General features: G+C 36.3%; 1 pseudogene; it reads left to right on the top strand.

Moving 5' to 3' along the window:
- Positions 1–10,603: 10,603 nt before the first annotated feature.
- Positions 10,604–22,607, top strand: part of LOC110580802 — a 48,527-nt pseudogene continuing 36,523 nt past the window's right edge.

Below are 22,607 nucleotides of genomic sequence, written 5' to 3'. Positions count from 1 at the left end.
CTAGAAATTGAGCAATAAGAACAATTCAGAGCTGTAATTCTTTTGATCTATGTTAGGCAAGTGCTAAGGTATATCCTATAAAAATGTATTTATTATGCATGAGAATCTTATCCCTAAAGAATATCAGGTAAAATGGAAATTTATTCAATTTAATTAAACAATTGATATGTATTACACAAAAACCCTTCTACATCTAGCGTATTACATTTTCCAGTGACTAATTTAAATAAACTAACATGAATGAAGTCCTTGTAATGATCCATTTATATATATACATAGATATATAAATCTATGTATATCTTGAAATGATTAGAGGAAGAAACATAACAATAGTGATTTCTTTGTGTGTGTGTGTGTGTGTGTGTGTGATTTCTTTATATTAGCAATTCTGTGCTAGTTTATTTTATCTAAAGATCTCCAAGGCTTTACAAACATTAACATCTCCCTCTTATCCAGTGAGATAAGCATCATTATCCAAGTTTTATAGTGAAGTGATGGAGGCACAAAGAGATTAAGTGATTTCCTCAAGGTTACTGCCAGTTATGACAAAGAAAGGGATAGAAGTTAGATTTATGAATCTCAGTCTTATGCTTTAACTATCCTTGGGCTCTGTGTAGTTGTCGCCAAAGACATCCAGATAAAAAACATTGAGAACACAGTAAACAAAGACCATATAGGTAAAAGCCAAATATTTGGATATTCTATATCAAATTGATTAAATAGGTAAAAGCATTAAATACAAATCTGGAAAGCTAACTTTATTATAAAGAAAGTGAACCATAGTCTGTAATTAAATAAAGCTGGAAGAGATTATGTTACTTTATATGCCAGTCAATTTGCATGTAAGAGTATAGGACTGTGCTTCGAGAAAAGTCTAAAACTATGTATGTTTCTATATTTATGTCATTTGAAACTTATTAACATGGCCTATGGCAATCTATTGACTTAATAACTATATTTGGGTAACATGTTTTCTTTGCTCTTTGTTTTTAACAATCTATCCTGTCAGATTAAAAGGTTAAATTACTTTTCTAAGTGACCTCTATGTGAAGTAAGAATTGTATTGTGAAAGCAGAACAGAATTTATTCTTTTATTCTGGTAAATCAGACAAAAGAATTATAATTGTACAGATTGTCTAAGTATTCATAAATCTACACCTGTAATATGTATTTGTTTATCTACTAACATTGATCTCAGGTAAGAAATAACATTGATCTCAGGTAACCACGACAAAGTTCTAAGCATTCTTTTTCTTGAAACAGTGTATTTCTGTGTCTCTTAAAGACAATCCAGTGTTCTCAGAAAATGAGAGTTAAGTCATCGGACATTTCTTCACTATGAGCCAAGATCTGCTTTTGCTAATGGAGGGTGTCTGCAGGTTCCTTGATATTTAAAGTTAGGAATTTTTCTATATCCCCCAATTGGTTTTCTTTTCACTAATATGCCAATACCCTCATCTATTCATAGTCAAATGTGAAAAGACAACAAAAGGAAGAGAGGTCATTTGCACCATGTCTCCTGGATTACCCAATCTCTGACAAACTGTTTTCTTTCAATCCCGTTGACCCATATCCCTCTGCCAGTGACATATAATAAACTACACACATTAAAAGTATGTATTTTGGTAAGTTTTGACATACGTATACACCCTTGAAACCATTGACACTCTCAAGATAGTGAAATTGTCCCTTGTCCCCCAAATTGCCCTGTTGTGATTCTCCCATCCTCCCTTCTCACTCTTTCCCAGCCCCACCCTCTAGCCACCGCCCCTCCCCACCATCCCAAAGCAACCACACATCTGCGTTCTGTCACTACAGCCTTGTTTTCACTTTCACCTTTTGCATACATGGAACTATATGACCTGTACTCTTTTTCATGATTTATTTTACTCAACATAATTATTTTGTTATTAACCTATGAAGTATATATAAGTAGATCTTTTTTTATTACTGGATAGTAGTCCATTGCATGGGTATACCACTTTTAAAAAATTCATCCACCTTTTCATAACCATTTGAATTGTTTTTAGTTTCAATTACAAATAAACCTTCCACAAACATTTGAAGTATTTGTATGTACATACACTTTCATTTCTCTAAGTAAATACCTAGCAATGAAAAGTCCACCTCTTATGGTAGGTGCATGGTTTTTGTTTTGTTTTGTTTTAAAGATTTATTTATTTGTTTTAGAGAGAGAGAGAGAGAGAGTGCTCATGAGTGGGGAGAGGGGCAGGGGGAGAGAGCCTTCAAGCAGACTCCATACTGAGTGAGGAGCCCCACACAGGGCTCCATCTCACAACCCCGAGATCATGATCTCAGACAAAATCAAGAGTCAGTCACCCAACTGACTGAGCCACCGAGGCACCCCAGCCCATTAATTTTTTTAATTAACATCCACTCCAAGCAAATCTGAAAGATACTATAACTGAAATCTGCATGAATGTTGTGAGTCCAGATCTTTGAAACATGATGTGCTTACAGAATACCTACATTATCTAATAACTTTGCAATCATGAGAACAACGAGTTGTTTGGTAATAGTATAAACAAACAGATAACTCTCCACATTTTTATTGAAGCCATTAGCTGATAACTTGGTCTTATAGAAAAATATACTACAATTCCTACCACACTGTTTGCTTCTACAATGCAATAACCATCAACCTTGTGTATTTGTTCTTCTAGCAATGAGCAGAAGAGCTGGTATTATTTTTAAAATAAGAAAATAGCTTATTTTCATGAAAGTAAAATGGTACTTGACAAAATTCTAAAAAATCTTTCATGATAGTCTACTATTCCTAAAGTATTTTTTATGTTATGATAAAAAATAGAAATAAGTGCATATTATCTGGATGCAGGCCCAAATCACAAAAGCCAGATTATCAAAATATGTATGCATCAAAAATACTTCTTCCTTTTTTATGTTTATAAAATGCTGTGTTTGTGCTAGTTCATGTCCAAAGTTTAGTGCATTATTTTTAGATAGACATTTTTCTGTGTATTTTCTATTATAAGAGTTGTGTATGTCAAGGGTTTTATAAATGGTGATGAATTTCTTTCTTTTAACTGGATTTTAAATCCAGTTCATCTTTCCTATTGTGTGAATCTCTAAGTTTCTCCTAAATTAATAAAGCTTCCTGTTCTCTGCTTATTTATAATATATAAATCTTATAGTTTTAAAAGAAACAGCAATTAGGATCTGTGTTTTAAAGTGCCAGTGGTAATATTCCATTGTATATATGGACCACATCTTCTTTATCCATTCATCTGTTGAAGGGCATCTTGGCTCTTTCCACAGTTTGGCTATTGCGGACATTGCTGCTATGAACATTGAGGTGCATATGGCCCTCAGCCATCAGAAAGGATGAATACCCAACTTTTACATCAACATGGATGGGATTGGAGGAGATTATGCTAAATGAAATAAGTCAGGCAGAGAAAGTCAATTATCATATGGTTTGTGGAAATAAGGAATAGCATGGAGGACGTTAGGAGAAGGAAGGGAAAAATGAAGGGGGGGAATCAGAGGGGGAGATGAACCATGAGAGACTATGGACTCTGAGAAACAAACTGAGGGTTTTAGAGGGGAGGGGGTGGGGAGATGGGTTAGCCTGGTGATGGGTATTAAAGAGGGCATGTACTGAATGGAGCACTGGGTGTTATACGCAAACAATGAATCATGGAACACTACAACAAAAACTAATGATGCAATTGCTGGATCATATGGTAGCTCTATTTTCAACTTTTTGAGGAACCTCCATACAGTTTTCCAGAGTGGCTGCACCAGCTTGCATTCCCACCAACAGTGTAGGAGGGTTCCCCTTTCTCCGCATCCCCGCCAACAACTGTCCTTTCCTGACTTGTTAATTTTAGCCATTCTGACTGGTGTGAGGTGGTATCTCATTGAGGTTTTGATTTGGATTTCCCTGATGCCGAGCGATATTGAGCACTTTTTTATGTGTCTGTTGGCCATTTGGATGTCTTCTTTGGAAAAATGTCTGTTCATGTCTTCTGCCCATTTCTTGATTGGATTCTTTGTTCTTTGGGTGTTGAGTTTGATGAGTTCTTTATAGATTTTGGATACTAGCCCTTTATCTGATATGTCATTTGCAAATATCTTCTCCCATTCTGTCAGTTGTCTTTTGGTTTTGTTGACTGTTTCCTTTGCGTTGCAAAAGCTTTTTATCTTGATGAGGTCCCAATAGTTCATTTTTGCCCTTGCTTCCCTTGCCTTTGACGATGTTTCTAGGAAGAAGTTGCTGCGGCTGAGGTCAAAGAGGTTGCTGCCTGTGTTCTCCTTTAGGATTTTAGAGGGGAGGGGGGTGGGGAGATGGGTTAGCCTGGTGGTGGGTATTGAGGAGGGCACATTCTGCATGGAGCACTGGGTGTTATGCACAAACAATGAATCATGGAACACTTCATCTAAAACTAATGATGTAATGTATGGGGATTAACATAAGAATAAAAAAAAAACTAATGATGTATTGTATGGTGACTAACATAACATAATAAAATAAAAATAAATAAAAATTAAAAAGAATAAAATGCCAGTGGTGTATGATTTGTACTGATCCAAAAAAATTTACAACACAGGAAAACAAAAACATCTTCCATATAGGATATCCAAACACAAAATATGCTTAATATACTATATGCATAATAAAATTTTAAATTGTCTTAGATATGTGAGTAATTACATGGAGGCTAAACTTCCATCTGGTATATTGACAAGCCAAGTTTGGTTTTAATATGCAAGAATCTGAGTGTATATGTGTCTCTCTGTACATACATGCTTGTGATAGATATTAAAAAAAAAAAAAAGATAGAAAAAAGTTTGTATCTACCCCCTGCAACTCTTCTCTTTGATCTCTCAAGAAAGAAAATGTAGTATATTTGAAATTCACAAGTCCCAAATTTTTGTGATTTAATAATTCCTCCTATTGAAATTTTTGACAAGTTGTTTTAAACAAATTGCTCTCGGGAGTGGAGAGGGCATTATTATTCAATGATCTTCAGAAACTTGACAGAGAATAATACCTACATAGTGTAACCTCATTGCTGATCAGGGTTTAGTCTGATGATTTGATCAAGTAAGAGGGGGTTCTCTTCATCCCTTGACTAGAGGACACATACACTGATGCCTTCCTCTACTTATTCTACCTATCAAATTCCTACTCCACCTCAAGATAAGGTCCAAATTCTACTTATTTTCTTCTTTAAAGATTATTTATTTATTTATTTGAGAGAGAGAGAGGGTGAGTGAAAGAGAGAGTGCAAGCACGAGCAGGGGAGGAGCAGAGGGTGAGGGAGAGGCAGACTCCCTCCTGAGCAGGGAGCTCAATGCGGGGTTCCATCCCAGGATGCTGGGATGACAATCTGAGCTGAAGGCAGATGCTTTACTGACTGAGCCACCCAGGTACTCCTGGAGTCTACTTATTTTCTTAAACCTTCCTTGATTGCTTTAGAATATGCTCTCCATTAATACATATTGCATTAATATCTATCTGTTTCTCCAATCAACTATAAATTTCCTTACTTCAAGTATGGTATCCTTTTCATATCTATACAGGCCTGCCTCGGAGACATCACCCATTCAGTTCCAGATTACTACAATAAAGTGAATATCACAATCAAGCAAGTCAAATAATTTTTTTTGTTTCCCTGTGCATATGTTATGTTTACACTATACTATACTGTAGTCTAGTAAGAGTTCAATAGCATTATGTCTAAAATAAAGTACATATTATAAGGAAAAATACCTTATTGCTAAAAAGTACTAATCATCATCTCAACTTTCAGCAAGTCACAATCTTTTTGCTGGTGGAGGGCCTCACCTCCATGTTGATGGTTACTGATCAGGGTGGTAGTTGTTGAAGGTTGGGGTGTCTGTGGCAATTTCTTAAAACAAGACAAAAGTGAAATTAACTCTTCCTTTTGTGAGTGAATTCTCTGTACCTGTGATGTTGTTTCATAGCATTTCATGCACAGTAGAACTCTCTCAAAATTGGAGGCAATTCTCTCAAACTCTGCTGCTATTTTATCAGCTAAATTTATGGACTATTCTAAACCCTGTCAAAAATCCTTTCAACAATCTTCACAGCATCTTCACCAGAAGTAGATTCCAACTCAAAAAACCACATTCTTTGCTCATCCATGAGAAGCAACTCTTGATCTCTTTAAGTTTTACCTTGAGATTGTGGCCACTCAAATATAATAATGAAAATTTTAAAATATTGCAAAATTACCAAAAATGTAACCCAGAGACTCAAAGTGAGCAAATGCTGTTGGAAAAATCGTGCCAATAGATTTGCTTGACACAGGGTTTTTATAAACCTTAAATATGTAAAAAATGCCATATCTGAGATGCACAATAAAGCAAATCACAATAAAACAAAATATCCATGTATAATTATTATATACATATCCATAAGTGTTACAACTACTAAGTGTTATTCTAAGTTTGCAGAAATGAAAAATAAAGTCTCTCCCTTAGGGAGATAGAGACCTCAAAGTTTAGCAGAAAAGATGGACAAGAAAAATAATTAAACAGCAATATAATAAGCACAAATAGGTGTTATTGAGACCATACCCTAAGGGAGTCAAGGAAAGCTTCCTAGAGTAGTGACACCTAAATTCAGTGTTATGGAATAACTAGGCATTAACCAAGTAAAGGATGAGTGAAGGGGAGCAGTCCTAGCAGATGGGACAGCATGAAAGCCTACTTTGAGAAATGAGCTAGTAAAGGCAGATACAGAACTTAAATTTTGAGATTAGGATCAGAAAAGTTGAGATTGGAACAGAAGTCATAGAAAACCAGACCATGGAAAGCATCTTAACCTGGGCAACCACATATTTCCATTTACCAGGTTTTTGCCAGTTGGGCTGGCACAACTATAAATAACATTCCCCTTAACTCATGTGTGGCCCACTTTGGACAATAAATTCTAAGGTCACTGTAATTTAAGACTATCTCCTGATTTTTTTTTATTGCAAATAGTAAGGAGCCTTTGACAGATGTTTATAAATATTGATAAGGTCAGATAAACCATTGAGAAAAACTAATCTGGCACCTGGTTGGAAGATGACATTCAAAGGAGTAAGATTGAGGCCATAAAAATTAGTAAGGAGCCCCTGAAAGAATCCAAGTGAATAACGATAAGGACCTGAATGGCAGTGATGGTAAACGGGGTTGTAGAGAAGAAATCATTTCAAGAGGTGTTTAGGAAATAAAATAACCATCACTTCTGAATGGTGGAGAAAAACAGGGAGGAAACAACTAGATACTAAATGTGATTCAGAAGAATAAAGGCAAGTAAGTGGAGGCACCGAAATGGAGAAAACTCTAGGCTGTGTTCTTTGATGATGGAATAGCATAAAATAGAAAGATCATAACATTTGTGTGGCAGTAATTGTAAGGTAACTCTGGTAGAACTTCTTAGACACAAATACCAGGCAACGTTAATGTCAGCGCTGTGAAGTGTGAGCCTAGAGAGAAGCATGGAATAATCAGGAGGCTGTTTGCACTGGACACGTGTGGGGCAATGGGGACAGGCTGCCAAGTCCTGCAATAATGTCCTGGTGTGAGCTGCCCAGTGAGTCGGGTGTCAGAGCCAGCAAATCAGAGTTGGGATCTGGTAAACAATTCATTATTGAGGCTAAAGGTTGAAAACAAGCTAAATGAGCTGATGACACGATAGGTAATCAGACTAACGCACAGGTAGAAACAAAATCAAGGACTTCCTGCTGGGGCAGGGAACAGTGAAGAAAGCATTTGTGAATAAAACTGACAAATATATGATTGAAAAGCTGCTCTTGATCGCAAAAGCTGGAAGAGTGACAAGGCATGAAGCAGGCAGAGGTTAAAAAAAAATAACTGAGTGCTCACTCACTGAGGTTAAATTTTACCCAAATAAATAGGTCGCCTGGGTGGCTCAGTCGGTTAAGCCTCCAACTCTTGACTTCAGCTCAGGTCATAATCTCAGGTCATGATCTCAGGGTTGTGAGATCAAGCCCCATGTCAGGCTCCCCACTCAGTGGGGAGTCTGCTGGAGATTCTCTCCCTTTCCCTCTGTTGCTCTGCCCTACTCTAAATAAATAAATACATACATAAATACATACATACATACATAAATAAATAAATCTTTTTAAAAAATGTACCCAAAAAAGTAAACTGTCAAATGCCAAACTTAATAGATGAGTTTGTGGATTCACAAGCAGCAACATCCACGAGCAGTCAATGCAGAGGCAGAGGGTTTTGCTAGGGCCACGGCCATTTAATTTTTTTGACAAGCAATGAGAGCAACAGAAAAGTAAAATTAAAAAATGAGATGACAAAATAAGTGTTGGTAGCTATATGATAAGGTCTTTGTGCTTTGTAAGATAGCCAGAATATTCTCTTTTATGTATTCATATGTAAAATAGTAAGCAGTTCTACTTATTGTCACATGTGACTAATTTTTTTTTTAGTGAAATAAATTATGCCAATAAAAATTTATCTTCTGGAAGAATATTTTATCTTATCCTGATTTTTTTTTTCCATCAACTACCATCATATATTTCAGAAACTTGGTAATTTGCTCCTCCCCTAAAAATCTTCACTTTAAAGTGATGTGTTCTATTGAATTACAGTCATAGGTAATAGTCAATGGGAAGGAAATTAAGAGCTAAAAGCTATCATGACAGTAAGGTTTGGGAAATTACTGAATAGTAGTTGGAAATTTAAAGTAAGAACAACTTTCAAAGTGGTATCTGGATGTTAGATTCAAGCTAATATGTCTAATCTTAGACATCTGCTTAAAACTAGGATGCTTTGTCACTATTTATTTAAAATTATTTATTAATTTATTATAAATTAATTTATTAATTCAAAAGTATTTGTTAAAAATTTTAATTTAAAATTGTAATTTATTTAAATTTTTTTTGCATATTTTATGTCATACGCAGATGAATGCTGTATTAGTGAAACCTACCCTCTTATTAATCAGCCACTACATTAAAACGAACAAAACAAAAAGCAAAATGACCCTTTGTGCCATATTTGGAGACAGTCATCTATTTCAGAAATAAGTATCTATGGATCTATGGTCAGGGAAGATTATCCACAATGAATTGATATATTAAGGAGCAATAAAGACAATAAATATTAACATAATCTGTAAACGCTCAATATAATTAGTGTTTGCAAAAGTACTTTAAAATTTGGCTAATAAGGGGCGCCTGGGTGGCTCAGTTGTTAAGCATCTGCCTTCGGCTCAGGTCATGATCCCAGGGTCCTGGGATCGAGCCCGGCATCGGGCTCCCTGCTCAGCGGGAAGCCTGCTTCTCCCTCTCCCACTCCCCCTGCTTGTGTTCCCTCTCTCGCTGTGTCTCTCTCTGTCAAATAAATAAATAAAATCTTTAAAAAAAAAATTGGCTAATAAGATTTAAGCAAATTAAGTTACTATGTAAGTCTGAGTTTTTATAAGTAACATAATTAATATGTCATTAAGGCCCGTTGTTAGTTTCACTGGGAAAATATCTTTCCATTGCATCTGTCCAGGCTGAATACAATTCATTTTATTGTCTCCCATAACTCACTTCTTATGGTTTTATGGAAGCGCATGTGGTACTTTCACCTCCAGCTCTACCCTGTGTTATACTACATCACAAACTCATTTAATGGTGATATTAATGATTTTAGAAATCACTACAAATGGTTGCCAGCATCGTTGTCGTTAACGTCTCAAGGGAACCATACAAGTGAGTTTTATCAGCTTGAGGCTGAGGTATTTGATGAAGTAATAACAAACTAGCTCTGAATTGTCTTTCATTACCCTTTATCTCTCCTAGAGAGAATATAACTTATTCAAATTATAATGGCCTCTGTTATCAATGAGCTTTACTATTTATTTACCTGCATCCAGACATGCAAATGCACATGCATTCTGGTTTTTCAGCCTACCTGTAATGAAATTTCTTCACTATCAGAATCATGCACAATCACAAATTACAAACTAGTTTCTAGTATAATTTGCTTAGCATAAAAAAACCCCTACTCGTTCTTTTAATATACTATCTTGATTAAAGGAGTAAAATCCAATCATTAGGGTTGAAATACAGTATATGCTAAACAACTTTTAAAATAAGATCACTATTTCAATTCGGAAGTAGTTTTGTTTTTCTCTTAAGCAACATATGAAGTTAAATTGTGCTGAGGCTAACTTAGGTTAAGTAGAGAATTACTAAAGATGGGGCCTCTTGCTCAGCACAGATACCTAGGTATCTACTTTTTATTTTAGCTTAGTTATCTTTATTTATGGCAATTGTCCTTATATTTGTATAAGCTGGGTAATTTCAAAGAGTTTTCATACTCCTTATCAGTAGTATCCCCTTAACTGATCGTAAAGTAGGGTAAAAAGTTACAATTATGTGTAACTGACGGAGATAGGAGTTCCAGAAAAGTGCTTTGATAGCATCTAAGAGAATCAAAAGAGTGTTCCCTGAGCCATTCCTCTTTCCTCTCTACCTTGTCTGCTTTTGACCTTGAGAATAACTCTGTCTTCCTTGTCTTTTTTAACATGTTAACTAACGATGCAAAAAAAAAAAACAAAACAAAAAACCTTACAATGAAGTTAATGATGATTCATTCTTACAACGAATATTTATTGACTACTGGCTTCATGCCACATATTCTTCTAGATATGGAGGATAATATAGACAAGAATTTCTACCTTCACTGTATTCTGTTGAAGGTAATGTGTGTAAACACTACGGAAAAAATAGAAAAATCATGAAGGTGGAAGGAGACTGTTAGGGATTGCTTTTAATTTTAAAAAGTATAATGGAATAGGCCTCAATGACATAGTAATAGACTAGAAAGAGATGAGGTAGTAAAGTACCTTTTAGAAAAAAATGAGGCTTTTGTAACAATAACTTCCAATGGCTTACCATTTTCTATTTTTTGAAATGTTCTTGATATATCATGAGATTCAATCCTCCCAATAACCCTAAGAAGTAAGCAGGACAATTGTGATTATCCCCATCTTGTAGATGAGAAAACACATTTGAAAAAATTAAATGTCATAAACAACACCTGTATTAAGTTTCCCCTACCAGACCATATTTTAACCCTTTAGTTTAATACTCCACAGGCCAATGTATTAGCTTCATTTGGGATTCTTTCAACCCAATGAAACGCCCTAAAATTAAAGTGTTAATGTTATACTAGTCAATGACATCCCCAAAAGTAGAATCATGTCTGTTCTATTCACTTATGATGTCATTTCATTAAGCACATTAGTGCCCAGCTACACTGGACTTCCTGATTCTTAAATACACCCATTAATTATTTTCTGCTTTCTCTGACTAGAAGCGGTTAAATACTTGCCCACATACTCTTTTTCTATCTTTGCATTATGACATCAGATATTTCTTTAGAGTTGTTGTTTTTTTCAGATTCTCAGATGGTGGGCACTTTCTTATCATTTGGGTCTTAAATTCTGTTATCCCATTCAGATTATTTATTGTCTACCTACTTCCAACTAGTGTGTGAAGTGTCTGGGAGCAGAGACATGGGCACTGTGATCACAATGGTGTTTTAAATTCTCAGAACTTTACAAAACACATTGTAAGCACCTTGTATTTGTTGTTCTATTGAATGAATAATGGCTATCAAGTCATCTTACAATTCCAAATATGTTCTAAGCACCAGTAACTACAGAAAGCGTTTGGAACTAGTAAAAGTAATATTCATTATATCAAGTTATTTTCTTAGCATTAAATTAAATACCATTACTATTATCACTTCTCAGATCAGAAAGTGAAGCAGAGAGAGTGCCTCTACCAACCAATAACTCTCAGAACTAAGATTTGGGTACATAGTCTTAACCACTCCGCTCTATGAAATTCCTCTTTGACACTCTCCCAAAGGATTATGAATATTTCCTGTGAATTATTATACTTATTATAATATTGCTTTTGAAAGATTATGAGTATTTCGAACACACTGACAAGTCGAGGGAATGTCATTTGCATTATTGTACATGAACATAGAAAATGTGAATAAACTCCCTTGGGTTAGGTAGATGAAGGTCATTGTTTTATTTGGAATACCTTGAACAACTTATATTTTTCTCCCTAATTCTGTTGTCTTCTGCTCTTTCTGACTGATGAGTAAATACTTGCCCACATACTCTATCAGTTTTCTATTCACCGCTAGAAGAAATGTAAATAAAAGTGTAAATATTTTTATTTTTATTGGGGTGCCTTGGTGGCTCAGTCGTTAAGCGTCTGCCTTCAGCTCAGGTCGTGATCCCAGGGTCCTGGGATCGAGCCCCACATCCGGCTCCCTGCTCGGCGGGAAACCTGCTTCTCCCTCTCCCACTCCCCCTGCTTGTGTTCCCTCTCTCGCTGTGTCTCTCTCTGTCAAATAAATAAATAAAAGCTTTAAAAAAGCAGGTTTCCTGCCAAGCAGGGAGCCGGATGTGGGGCTCGATCCCAGGACCCTGGGATCACGACCTGAGCTGAAGGCTTAATGACTGAGCCACCCAGGTGCCCCAGAAGTGTAAATATATTTAAAAAGAATATCCTAATTCTACAATGTTTATATGTAAATATACATCGGAAAGCTTAGATGTGTACCTGGAGGAAGGAGGAATTCCCATCAAGATATCAGTGGAAGAGAAAACTAGAAAAATTTCTAAGGTATACATTTGTCTATGTTTTAAAATTAATAAGAAGAAACTCTTATTTCAACATCATAAATATTAGTTATCAGAGAAATTGGATATTATGGTGCAGGGGGAAGATTTATTCAAGACTTTTCCACATACTATAAAAGGTGAGACTTTCTTCTTTGCCTTAAGGTGAAAGAAAAAACGTAAGATCAAGAAAGCCATATGAGGATAAACGTAATGGCATGAAGCTCTGAACCCTGCACCCACTCTACAGTGTTGGGGAAATAGCAGAAGTGAGTAGTGATCCTTTAGTGATCTCTATTAGTTATTCCAAGTTTATTCTGCAGAGCCCATAAGTAGGACCTTAAGTGTTACAAGAAACAAGATTTCTATGGCAGATATATTTTTAAAATGCTTGATGGAAGTTAATCAAGTGTTATTTCTGAAAAACTTCTTGGAACTTTTAATGCACCAATATGACTTGCAAGTATTCAGAAGGCAGTAATAAAAATTAAAAAAAAAAACTAAAATTAAAAAAAAAAGTCAGTTACGGGTTGCAGGGTTTCCCAAATTAACTCGAATTCAAAATCACATTTTCATAAAAAGGAAAGATGTGCCTTACTTGGGATTGCTAATTATTCTGATTAGTAATGATAGGAAAAGCAAATTAGCTTATGTCATTCACCAGTTGATAATGTAAAAAGAGTAACTAGTGTGGTTGCAATGGGTAGAAGATAAATAGAGAGCACTTACTTGACAGGATTTTGGTATAATTATATTGGTAGTTCCTACGGATAAGATTCTCTATATTCAAATACAGTTTCAATTAAATTGCTATCATCTTAGGGGAAAAAAAAACCCTTAGGGTAGGTTAAGCTGTAGTTGAAGATTTTATGATTGTTTCTAAATATGTATTTAAAAGGGGTCTTATGGGTGCCTTGGGTGGCTCAGTTAGTTAGTGTCTGCCTTCGGCTCAGATTGTGATCTCAAGGTCCTGGGGTAGAGCCCTGCAGAGGGCTCCCTGCTCAGTGGGGAGCCTGCTTCTTCATCTCCATTTGCCCCTCCCCACTGCTTGTGCGCTCTCTCTTGTGCACAGGCTCTCTCTCTCTCTCTCTCTCAAATATATACCATCAAAAAAATAAATATAATCTTAAAATAAATAAATAAAAGGGGCCTTATTGTACCTAGATATGTATATTTCTTTCAATCCTGTTTTGAACTAATAGTTGTTTATATGTATTATTAAATTTAAAAGATTTCTAAAAAAGTCATTATTGACTGCAAAAAGGATGTGTAGTGTAAGTACTATTTTTCATCTATAGGAATTTAGCTTTTTAGACCTGTTATCGTTCTAAGAATATATACCATTTTATCAAGTAGCAGCTTTTCTCAAATGTAGATATAGATCTCTAGAAAGAAGCTTCTGAAGTTCTAATTTTGCATACTCAATCTATAAGGGAGTAGAACATGTCAGACTAAAATTTCCTAGGTAGGTCTCTTCCTGTCTCTGGGATATATGACAATAAAATACTAAGGAGACAAATATAAAATCTACCTCACAGATTTTTTTTGAGTCTTGGAAATGAAAAGGATGATACTGAATAAATGAAAGATCAGATGACAAATACAGTAAATAAAAGATCAAATAAATGAAAGATCAAAGGAGAACATTGTTACCTCCTACTTCCCACCTGGTTCACAAGCAAGCCCAGTCTTCCTTAAGCTAATGTCCAGAGGAAATATATTAAGGGACCTCTTACCTTAGAATATTGGGTGTGACCTCAAAAGTGATTAAAGGTCAATGACAATGCCTGGCAGAATATTAGAGCAGTTTAAGGCAGGAGGGAAAACATGGAGAAAGAACAGGGAAGACACAGAACTTGACCAGGTGGTTAATAAAAACATAGTGTTTGGTGAAATTTTTGGAGGACTTAAATAGGAAATGAACTTCTTATTTAGGAATTTGTAAAATATATTGCATTGAAGTAAAACACAAAGAGTGTATATATCATTAGTTTGCAGTGAAATTAATCATCATCAAGAGAACATAGCCATATAATCAACAACCAGGTAAAGCTATAGAGCATTACTGATGCCAGGGAATGCCACCCCCGCCCCTGAACCCCTTGAACAGCTCTCTTCATTCCAAAAGAAACATTATTGTTTTTTTTGTTGCCTCCTTTTGAACCTTACATAAATGTAATCACATACTGTGTACTCAGAATAATGAGATTCATCTATGTTATACCATTATATAGTGACTGTTTTATTTGAACTATAAATAAAAAAAATAGTTACAACTTATTGCAAATCATAGAAAATAATTCTATAAGTTGCCCAGATTTTAAGACAAATTTCCATTTGAATGAACCAATGTCTTTTTTTCTTTATTTCAAATATGGTGCTGATGAACCAAAGAATTATCTTGAACTCTTTATACAAAATTATAAAAACTGAATACAATATCACATGAATATAGGAATTTTTTCATGCATATAGGAGTGTAACTATAATGTAAAAGGAATGATTTTCATGTATGGCCTATAGGATTCCTTTTGTTTCTTGGCTTTTGGATGATGGAACCTTTTGAAAATCTGGAGATCACCTACATAGATCACTCACTTGAAAACTTTCCATATTTACATACACAACATTTTGCATTTAATTTCAGAGCATCAGACCACCTAAAGGAATTTGCAGATCTACAGTGCTGAAATGAAGAATATTAATTTTAAAGTCATACTTTTGCAAACTTTTTTTTTTCAGAGAGGAAGTGGGTGAGAGGGAGAGAGAAAGGGGGAGAGGGGAAGAGGGAGAGGGAGAGAGAGAATCCCAAGCGGGCTCTGTGCCCAGGGCAGAACCCCACCAGGGGCTTGATCCTACAACCCTGAGATCATGACCTGAGCCAAAATCAAGAGTCAGACACTTAACCAACTGAGTCACCCATGCACTCCTGCAAACATTAAAAAACAAAACAAAACATAGAGAGAAAGATTGTTTAGAACAGTAGTCTCTTTCTTTTGTAGAGAAGAAAATTGCAGAGGTTTTTGTTACAATAGGTTTTAAAGCATAGTAAGTAGGCAGAGAGTTTGCCTTTCTAGGTAGTTGAAATTAGGCCACCAAGGTTTAATGAGCCTTGCCTTTGAGTAGTCTCAGATTTATTCTCTTGTTCTACTCTAGTCCAGATACAGTATATTGGGATTTTCTCTCTCTCTCTCATACTCTTCTCACATGTAATTTTTGAAAAGTCTTCAGAAATTCTTAGGTTTTTCTCATTTTATCACTGAATCATTTTGTGAAAACAGTATCAGTCGGGATCCAGTTATAGCTAACAGAAAGGGTGCTCTAGACAATTCATGCAAAAAGGTACTTAAAAGGAATTCAATGCTACCTAATCAGTGTTTGGGCACCCTCGAATAATTCGAGAATCACATCATAGAAATGACCACTAAACTGCCCATGACAAAATCAGGGAACGAAAGAAAGACACTGCTTCCCTAAATTGTAACTTCATGATCACAAAACGTGACCTGGGATCTGGAGATCACAGAACGACCACTGCACCTGCTGGTTTGGGGAATGTACCACCTGCCGCTATCCAGGCAAGAACGTACCACCTGCTATTCTGGCCAAAGGCTCTGCTTCACCAACCGTACTCATGGTGGGGCCCCTCTCTCTACTTAGATTAGCTCTGAATTCAAGACTTACCTGAGCGCACATGATCGGTAGAACCTAAATTAACTCTTGCTACAAGGTAGTCCTGGAAATGTGTAAGGAAGACCACAAGGGAGTGGAATCCATGCTGAGCAAGATTATTTACCTTTCATGCTGCAGATATCTCGCCGATTCAAACAGGGCATCACGACTATGGGGATGTGATTATCACAACAGCAATGCATCTCCAAAATAAAGTTAATTTAAAGACTATTTTTTTTAAAGATTACACTGTATTTAAGTGTTGGGGCTCTTATATAACAGCAAATAAAGAAAGGATATAGAACTGACACTATGTGACTGAATCCTATACAATGAATAATAGACATTGCTCACAATATCTTACTATGCTGAAATTATTTTTGCATTAAATATTGCTTGAAATAAGAGAGACCAAAATTAGCTCAGCCTTATCTTTTTGTTTGTTTGTTTCTTTTTAAAATGTGTGTGTGTGTTCTGCTTGCAGAGGAATTTTTAACTAAATTAACATTTTTTTGTACCAGAATTTGATATGCACATTCCAGATGTCTAGAGAGACAAGAAAATAGCAAAACATTCTTTATTTTTTCTGTTTTTAAACTTTTTCCTTATGCAAGTTAAGAGTATTATTTTGCAAATTCTACATATATTTTTTAAAACTTTGCCTCTATAATGCTGTATAATAGTGATGTCACATATGTATTCCCTGAAAGCAGATGTCCTATTTTTAATATATAAAAACAAGAGATTAAAATTTAAAAGATATGTATCTTTCTTTGAACTTCCGGGTGGCTGAGCTAAGTATCAATCTGCTTTTGAACTCTAAGGAATGGCACTCATATTAGGGTTTTTCTTTTTTTTTTTTTTAAAGATTTTATTTATTCATTTGAGACACAGAGATATAGAGAGAGAGAGAGAAAGCATGAGCAGGGTGAGAGGCAGAGGGAGAGGAAGAAGCAGGCTCCCTGCTGAGCCAGGGGCCTGATGTGGGGCTCGATCCCAGGACCCTGGGATCCTGACCTGAGCTGAAGGCAGATGCTTAACCATCTGAGCCACCCAGGCGCCCTTATTAGGGTTTTTCTGTAATTTATGCATAATAAAAATAATTCTGGTTAAAATCAATAGCTCGAAAAGTCTTTGTAGTCCAGCATGATACTATATAGGGAAAAGTAAGTTAGCTATTGAGGCAGTCATCATATCTCAACTATAAGGTGTCAGGTACATACATCCTTATAGTCTCCATTCATTAAAACTAAAAGAAAAACTCTTTGGTACGCTAATACAAAACGTTTTAGGACGTTTCCCTGTCAAACTGACCTCTATCATTTTAAGTCTTGTTAGTAGATGATAATACTATTTGGTAGATGACCTCACTTAAAATTGAATTCCACCCAGAAAAACTAGGAAAAGATGCCATCTTATAACAGCCCCAAACTACAGGTGGAAAACCTTTGTTAAAGGAAGATTACAGACAATAATATAACAAACATTAAAAAAAAAGTGGATGTGTAATAGAAGCTACATGTGTCCAGAGTCTCAATTAGAAAAAAAAATTGTCTCTGCATTTGTCACAATTGTGTCTTCAGCTCCACTCCTGCTCCTCTCCAGCTCGGACTTCCGGTGATTACATGGCCTCCAGCACAAGACGCCACAGGAGAAGATCTCTAGCCAGCGAGGCTCCCGACTTAGTGCTCTTGCTCCCACCTCTGTCCATTTCTGGCCTGGCCTGGCTCACTCCATCTTTGGGGTGTGCGTGTGTGTGGGAGAGTCAGAAAGCAGCGGACATAACAGGACACCCTTTCTTCCCAGTGTCATCGTAATTTTCTCATTGCTCCCTACAACTATCACACAATAGCAGCAACCCCGACAGGAAGAAACCATAGAAGCCTGTTTGAAATGCAGCTTTTCGGCGTGCCTGGGTGGCTCAGTCGGTTAGGCGTCTGCCTTCAGCTCAGGTCATGATCCCAGAGTTCTGGGATCGAGCCCCGCATCGGGCTCCCTGCTCAGCTCTGCCTGCCCCTCTGCCTACCTGTACTGTCTCTCTGTCAAATAAATAAACAAAAAATATCTTTAAAAAGAAATGCAGCCTTTCTAGCGCTATTGTCCCTGGGGCCAATCACAGCATTTCGAAGCATCAGAAAGGCTATTTATCCTTAAATAAAGAAACTCTACCTTCAAACCTTTTGAAAGAATTACGTAATTGCATATAACATCTGTACAAATGGCAAGCCACGAGGTCCACAGAAAGTAGATTCTCCATCTACCTTAGTTCCTTCCTGCCTTCGCCAACTCTCACAGAACCGTGTTTGCTCGCCCCCTAGTGGCAGACACCCGCACTCATATTTGCATCAATTGCTCCCATCAATGCGCCCAGAAGGTCTATAGGTAAGACAATATTATGTCCAAACTGAATACTTTGGAAAACCAAATGCAGACCTTATAGAAACCAAAAGAATACAAATACTAAATGGAATACTTCCCCCCAAGAAAAGACTATTGAAATGAGAAAATAAACAGCATCATTACAGAGAAGGAAGAACACGTGCTGCTTGCCCGGCCTGGATATAATTTTTGGTTCTGCCTGTCACAATTACAAGTTAAGTAGCATTATGTTGTTCATGCTTAATTTACTTCGGAGCAGCTTAAAAGGACCAACTCTTAGTGTGTTTGTTTTGTGGAGACACATCTGTTCACACTGCTTCCGTCTGATAGTCAAACTGCAGAAGTCGATGATTACAGCGGCCATCCTCTGCTTAGAAATAAGACTGCCAAAGATAAAAGAAAAGAAAAAGAAATAAGACTGCCTTTAAAGAAACATTTGTTTCTATATTGCAAAAATCTCCTGTAATTTCAAATATTGCAAACCATGTTGTTTTTGTTATTGTTTTTTTTAATAGCCAGATTTACTTCTTTTAGTGTATTTTTGGGGGTTTTTTTTGGTCAAATGTTAAGGGATGGCCACAAGGGGACTTCTTTTTTCTTACTGCACATTAAGTTAACAGTGTGCTGTCTAGATATCCATTTACGTATGTTCTTATTTTTTTTTAATTTTATTATGTTATGTTTGTAACCATACAATACATCATTAGTTTTTGATGTGGTTATCCACCATCCATTGTTTTCGTATAACACCCAGTGCTCCATGCAGTACGTGCCCTCCTTAATACTCATCACCGGGCTAACCAATCCCCCCTCCCCCCTCCCCTCTAAAACCTCTTTGTCTCTCAGAGTCCATAGTCTCTCATGGTTCATCGTCTGCTCTTATTTTTATTTTTACAAACACCTTAAAAACAAAATTTAAAATTGTTCTAGTGGGTGCAACTGGACTTGTGACTTCAAAGCTGGATTCTATTAGGGAGAGTACACTTTACCTGATATATTTTTGAGAGATGAAGAGAATTTTGTAACAGCTTTCATATCTATATTCGAATCTCTCTCTCTTTTTTTTAGAGATTTTATCTATTATTTGTCAGAGAGAGAGCGAGAGCACACAAGCAGGGGGAAGTGGCAGGCAGAGGGAGAAGCAGGCCCCCGCTGAGCAAGGAGCCCAATGCAGGGCTCTATGCCAGGACCCTGGGATCATGACCTGAGCCGAAGGCAGACGCTTAACCGACTGAGCCACCCAGGTGTCCCTATATTCAAATATCTCTTAAATGCTGTGAAAAACTCATATTGATTAATGGATCTAATGTTTATTAAATAAAAGTTTCTGAAAAAAATTTTCTAGGAGAGAGTTCATGTTGAAATTACAGAATTAGCTATTTAGTGGTGACTTTATTCCCATTTTCCTCTTTTTTAACTCAGGTTATCTTCATTTGTTGTCTTTTATAGATAAGAAACATTCAGGTCAGCAGCATCAATAGGTTTTATTACCAAAAAAGAAAAACACCCCCAGATGTTATCATCACCCATTCTGTCAGTTTAATTAGAAATATTGAAATGTGCTCTATCCCTGTTGGGCTTCAGACTGTGGAAAATAGCTTCTTTTCCAAGTTCTTCAAATTCTTATACAGCCACTACTTTGAAAAATGAATCATTTTTCACATTTTAATGGGACCAGGCATTTTTATTTTCAGACAAATAATCCGGGATGTTTTAGAAAGGACTGATCACATTTAACATTGATTTTAATCCTGCGATCATGGTACTCTATAAGAGGCACAACCCCCCCCCTTTTTTTTTCCAGCAAAATAAGCTCTCAGTATGTTACAAAATTAACTGTACTGGAAAATTAACTGTACTGAAATATTACAGGTGGTTTATTTAAAGTCCAAATGTATTATTTCAAGACCAAATGGTTTGTTTTCTTTCATAAGTAATACTTCAGGGCAGTGATCTCTACACAGTTCTTTAGGAACCCGAGCTAATGCCTTCTTTTCCTCTCCAGTGAAGGACTTCCAAGATCCCCTGGGCATCCTCATTTCAGTCAACCAGAAAGAGGAGGGCGCATCAGACCTGCAAGTGGTCCAGCAGGTATATATATGCAATAGAATATTATTCAGACTTAAAAAAAAGAAGAAAATCCTGCCAGATGTTCCAACAGGATGCACCTGGAGGATATGATGCTAAGTGAAATAAGCTAGTCCCCCAAAAATAGATACTGTATGATTCCACATACATGAGGATCAAAAATAGTCAAACTTCTAGAAACAGAAAGTAGAATGGTGGATGCCAAGGGCTGAGGAAGGGGAAATGGAGAGTTGTTGTTCAATGGGTATTGAGTTTCAGTTTTACAAGATGAAAAAATTCTAAAGATGTGTTGAACAACAATGCGAACACAGTTAACACTACTGAATGGTACACTTAAAATAGTTAAGATGTAAATTTTATGGTATGTTGTGTTTTTGACCACAATTTTTTTTTAAAAAATGACTCTGGAGGGAGGGGAGAATGGAGATAGATTATTTAATGGGCATGGGGTTTTCTTTTGGGGAGATAAAAGTGTTTTTGGAACTAGATAGAGGTGTTGGTTGCACAACATGGAGAATGTACATTTTTAATGGCTATATTTATATTATGTGAATTTCACCTCAACAAATTTTTTTTTAAAGTTACTATGAAGTTTATGCAAAGTAGTAGTGAAGTTCACACATACTTAAGGTGTGTTGCGGTCCAGCCAAAATATAATAGCTTCACACATGCTATAATCATTTAATCATCACACGTTTATGGTGTAGGTGCTATTACGATTTGTATTTTACAGAAGAGGAAAACAAAACAATTTTCCAAGAGCACGTAGCTTGTAGGTCATTCCACTGAGGATTGAAGTGAAACAATCTTCACTAATAGACTGCACTCTCTCTTCTTGAGAAAGAGACAGAGTGAAGCTGGTCTCCAGACATGCTTCATGTACTGAAGGAATTCTTATTCCCAAATCAGCCCATGTGACTTCTAATAAGTCACATGTTTATTTAAGCAGCTTGAATGAGCCTCTGTTCTTTGCAGCCAAATGAGCCTACCTAAATCTCAAATGACCGATATAGAGAGGGGCCTATGGAACCAGATAGGGGGCCTTTGTGATCAGGAGTCAGGAATCAGGGTCAGACTATCAGCAAAGGAAAGCTGATACTGGGTAAAAACATGAGAGAAATGGGACCTGGGAAGAACCAGCTAGTCAGAATCAGTTTGTTTCAGCTTGAGGAGGAGAAACTTGTAGTAGATTGAAATTAAGGTTAGCCTGATGGTCAAATTTAAGTCTCAGAAATTCTAGATGGAACTCTCACTACCTAAATAGAGCCCCCAGAAACTAGAAGAACTTTACCTTCAGCTGCACGTGCAAAAGTGATCATACTATTCATATGGGAAATTATTTTTTTTGGCTATGCTATTTTCTTTCAGTTTTATTTAGTTACAAGCTCATGATCTGTCATCCTGTTAAAAAGGTGAGGTCTTGGACTTAGAATAGTTGGAGTCTAATTTCCCACGTTCTAGTCAAACCATTTAGATATGTCACTGAGTAGCAGTTTCTTCATATGTGGGATGGAGATAAAAATACTTCCCTTGACACATGTGGAGAAGAATAAAATGGAAAACATGTAAATTAACTACCCCAGTGCCTCATTGGTGATTCCAAGTGTTCACTATTATGTTACTATAATAACTATAATTACTATTGCATATGTAAAATACCTAACCACATAGAAAACTTCCTAAAATAACACTCCCTCAGTGAAAGCAAGTGCCATTTTTTCCCCCACATATACTTATTTTAAATAAGCCTTCCTGATGGAAAAGATTCACAGTGATTGATTTTCAGGAACTC

Source organism: Neomonachus schauinslandi, chromosome 5 (genome assembly GCF_002201575.2).
Source record: "Neomonachus schauinslandi chromosome 5, ASM220157v2, whole genome shotgun sequence".
Taxonomy (NCBI): domain Eukaryota; kingdom Metazoa; phylum Chordata; class Mammalia; order Carnivora; family Phocidae; genus Neomonachus; species Neomonachus schauinslandi.
Note: the sequence above shows the minus strand (reverse complement) of the source record. Positions and strands in the feature narration are given on the sequence as shown.